Genomic DNA, 5,148 nt, shown 5'->3' with positions numbered 1-5,148 from the left:
TATTAAGGACGTTTTACCAACCATTTAATGAAGCATATTATTCATGTTTTCTCACTCCTACAAGAAATTAATAATTACTTTGAATAAATTGGCTATTTTTAACCAATACTGTTGGATGTTATGCTAGTTTAAATGAATGATGTTATAGAAATTGAAATATAGATCCAAAATAAACTGAAAAATGCACCCTTTTAATGACTTTTTCTTTTCTTCAGTGCAGATTGCAGACATATACAAACTTGAACACAATGCACTAATGTTGTGATGCATTTGGGCTTTATTTTCTATTGTTTATACTTTTGCTCCTGAAGATAATTATGATGTTTTTTGAATCCTTTCTAAATTCTTATTTGTAAAGGCTGATTTTGGGAGACAAAACAAATACATATTCAATTTATTTAAATGAAATAGCCCTGCAATGAAATGGTGATCTGTCCAGGATGTACCCTTGAATCTCACCCGTATTCAGTTGGGACAGGCTCCAGGGTAACCTGTGAATTGGGTTTCAACTGAAGATGAGAAGGTTACAATTGTTTCTTCTTCATGAATGAATGAATGAATTAAATATCAGCAAATACTGAATTATTTATTTTATATAGTCTTTGTAATAAACTTTGCATTGTTGTTTAGGGTATGTTTCCAAGTTATGCAGCCATAACAAGATAGTGGTATGAGATAATTATACTGACTTCATTAAACTACCTCTGAAAATAATGATACATTAGTTGGAATGCATTAATTGGCATGTAGCCTGCCCAATTATATTCAAACCATTTAGCTAGTTGACAACCTAAAAATTATTAACATTAACATTAAAGGTTTAGAAAACCGGTCATAAGGGTTCACTCCACTTCTGAGACTCCAGTTTCAAAACAAATTCATAATTACAAATGATGCACCAACGCTAGGGAAGCCTGTGAATTGGGAATTAGGAAAGGCCCCAAGTTTATCAGACTTTTTTTTTCATATTATATCATATTATAAATTCTTCATGGGTGTGTTATCAGCTTAAAAAACCCTCTGCCCAGACAGATATATGCACAAGTTATATTAATTATGTTCTTCGGTCATTTTTCAATTAAGATAATCAGGTGTAGATTCAAGTACTGTCTTTAATGAGTTTAAATGAAGTTGAAAAGACTGATGAATAATGTATTCATAACAGCTTCACTGAGCTTCAGCTGCCATCTCTTTGTTAAAGCATAAATACCAGGAGCAGGTTCCAGATAATGACTGTATTAATGCAGTGAATAGTCAATCACCTGCCAGCTTGGTTCCACCACATTAGTAGGCGATCTTATCCTGCCATGGAAATCTGTTTCAGTCACCTGAGCTACTGTTTATTGAATATGTATTCCTGTTGAGAAATAGACCATCACTGCTCCAATTTGCGAAAGTTAACCATGGGTTCAAGGCGCCATGCTGAATATTATTCATGGGAGCTGCAGTGCCTGCAGGCTTCAATTTAGTTACAAGGGTATCTATTCAACCCCAGTAGGTAGTTTATGAGAGGCCAGGTCAGTGACCTGATATTGATTTCAGGTGCCAGATCATTGCCTCTATAGATTCACATTCACATTCAGAAGATGGGGTGTGTAACAGCAACTGCTAGCACAAGGTTCTTCATTTTGACTGTACTGAGCTTCAATGGAAGATGTCATCCTCCCTCAACTTACAGTCTGAGAATGTCTCCTGCTACAAGAAGGATACCGGCTTTAACGGTTTAATTGGCATTGCTCTTGCTGATGTGATTACATTCATACCCAAGATGAAGCCATGACTGACAAAGAAAGCATGGGGTCAGGAGATGAAGGCTAATATGTGTCTGCTGTTTAGAGATTGAGTGATGGCCAACGATGGACTTTCCACTCAGGATATATGTTGGTTGTGAGGACAAGGACAGGACTGAGTTATTCCTCTTCCCTTGGACACTTCATTCAACCAGCTATGCTGATAGACGCTGGCTAATGATTAAATAAAAATATGAACCCTGAATATGATACCCATCTTACACATCCAAACCTGTTAGATAGTGTAAACATTTCATTGAATGTATTGATTACGAATCAATTTAATTTATAAAATTAATTAGACAACTACAAAACCGTAAAAGCAAACAAGTGCGTTCTACATGAAGTGGTTTGGTCATAAGTGTTTAATCCCAGTAAGAGTCAGTACTTTTCTTAAATTTAAATAAGCAACTGATTTTTTGAAGCCAAGATCAAGAAAACCAAGAGTGGAGTTTCTCAGCTAACAAAGGTGCAACATGAAGGATCCTGTTGGACAAATACAAAAAAACATTATAAATGAGACTAGAGACTGCCAAAGACTCGTGGTGCTGAGTGCTAGGCTGAGGAGAGACACCAGAGAGCCAGGGGCCAAGGAAAGGAATGACCTGATCCTCAAAAGAACATCCAGGAAGTATTCCCTGGATGTTCATGAACAGACACACCCAGAGCTCAGACTGAGTAATACTGGAAGGGCATATGGGGGAAAAAGAGGCATAACACAACACCAGTGCCAAGTGGCTGGTGGACCTAAGCAGACCAGAGCGACTTCCCAGAACAGGTCATCATTCCAAAGGCGGATATCCAAGAAGAAATCTCAGGCATGACGAGCTGGACACCAGGACCTAACATGATTCACACCTGCTGGCCAAAGAAGCCCACAGCCCTCCATCAGCGTCTGGCAGCGCAAATGGCTCGGCTGCTTACAGCAGGAACTGACCCTAGACTGACTAACAAGGAGCAGGACGATCCTGATCACCATCAAACTCAAAGCTGATAACTGCTTGTTAACAACATGGAAGCTCCTCAGAGAATCTGGATTGAACAGGCTCCAGTTAATACATGAGCAGAAGTCAGAGAGTGATCAGAGACAAGTCAGACAAAACAAATGGGGTAATGATGCAGTTCAGCTTCTTGGTAAAAATGGGAAAAATTAACATTCAATTGTTATCACCAACATTTTTCCTCACCTTTCAAAGCTTTGAATATACTTTACATACATACGCAACTATATATTTCTGACTTCTCTTGAAATAATTTAAGCACAGAGCCCACATACACATCTGTGCCAACATGTCTCTACCACCAGGGGGAGATGTAGTGACAGAATGTAGTGAATGTTTTTTTTTTTCTGTTCTTGGTTTACCTCGAACTGAATAGAGATTTCTGCACCCTCTTATCCCTGAAGGATCTCATCTCCTTGAAATAATTGTCTTCTCCACATGGATTAACTATGTGGTATTTATTTAAGGGTAAGTATTATTGTTATGATTATCAGTATTATCAGTTTCAAAGTTTCCTTTTTAATAAATGGATGGAATCCCAACTCTTTTTATCTTCTCCCCATGTCTGCATTGGTTCTCTCCGAGTTCACCACCTTCCTCCCACCTCTACAAACATGCAGCTGAGGTGAACTGGTCACACTAAATTTTCTGTAGGTCTGAGTGAGCTTGTGTACTTTTCTGTTTTTCATGTGGCCCTGCAATGACCTGGTGTCTCAACTGGGATATACCCCACATCTCGCTCATAGCCAGCTAGGATGGATCGATTGATGGATGGTTAGATGGATGGTTGGATGGATGGATGGATGGATGGATGGATGGAAAGCTGATTGAACAGAGTGAAACAAAGAAAGGCACAGTTAAATGTGCACACAAGGATTTCAGCCTCAAGGAGGGAACTTTGAGGAGATCAAGAGGAAGGTTGGGTTAAAATTACTGTAAATCGGTGGTTGGGCTGAATGTTTGCTTTTTCACCTCTTAAATGCGTTAGATAGCATCATGAACAGGAAGCTGCCTGCAGAGGGAGGAGGCCCCTTGATCAGGGAGGTCATGTGAGTTCATTCAGAGTAAATCATGTGATGTGCTGTTGGTTATAAAATGCTTTTTCAATCATATTTGTGTTCATTAATCAGATGATCACATGCCATTCTTTTTCTACAGTGAGCTTTATTTGTTGCATAAGAAGCAAGACTTTAATGTAAACCTGTGTGCAGACTGGTGGTGTTCACATTTCTGGCGTAAACCATGAACATTAGCTTCAGTGAAACAATGGAGCGATGGAGCACCAACCCTTATGTGTCCGGTTTATAAGCATACCTGTTCACAAGTCAGGATTGTACTTGAAGAGGTTGTGTGAGAGATTCATTTTGACACATTATCAGCTTTGGCTACAACATGAGAGACAGCTGGGATGAAGGAAGAATCGAACTGAGGAACATGACAGGAGGGAGGACGAAGGGAAAGGGAGCTGGAGTTCAGGGGAGGACAGGCTGGTGGAAATGATGAATCTATATAGTAAAAGTAATGAGGATAGGGTTATCCCAGGAGATGAAAATAAAGTCCGCCTTCTGTCAATCAGTGAGTAAACCTGTGATTTATTCATCATCTGCGAGGTTGATTTACAGCCTTATTTACCAACCCATTAAAAAATAAACACTTTATTTTCCACTGACTCACATTTGTAGCTGCCAGATGCTCCACAATTCAGACGAGTGTTTGCTACCTGTGCTCAGATATGACTGTGAATGGATTTTTCTTTGTTGACGTCACTAATTCTAATACATGCTTTAATTTAATTGTTCATTTTTGTGCACATTTTAACTGATGGAATGTGTTGCTCTATTTTCAATTCTTTGTTTTGAACAAGCTGTTAGTTAATGGATTGTGGTGCACTTATGAGTTTGGAAAATATAATCACAACATCTAAACCTAAATGACTTTTCCTCATCCTCCTCCTCTTCCTTCTTCTTCTTCTACTTTTCTTCATTCAGGAATGTTTTTGATGTGAATTCCTTTTTGTGTGCATCTGTTTTGGATTTTGTGTCAACGTGATTTTCTTGTAATTTGGCTTTTATGAATACGTAAATGTATTTTTTAAAAATCCAAAAAAAAAATCTTATGGATGTGATGAGGGAGGACATGAAGATAGTTGGTGTGAGAGAAGAGGATGCAAAGGACAGGGCTAGATTGAGGCAACTGATTCGCTGTGGCGACCCCTGAAGGGAAAAGCTGAAAAGAAAAGAAGAAGAAGATATGTAAGTATAAAAAGCAATGCTAATAACAACAATGCAAGGAGAACTATTGCTGGAAAGGGAGTGTTGTCTTATATGACTATATTTTATAATTTTTTACAAAAGAAT

The sequence above is a fragment of the Antennarius striatus genome, chromosome 13, assembly GCF_040054535.1.
Source record: "Antennarius striatus isolate MH-2024 chromosome 13, ASM4005453v1, whole genome shotgun sequence".
In the NCBI taxonomy this organism is placed as follows: Eukaryota; Metazoa; Chordata; class Actinopteri; order Lophiiformes; family Antennariidae; genus Antennarius; species Antennarius striatus.
This window is presented reverse-complemented; position numbering follows the sequence as displayed.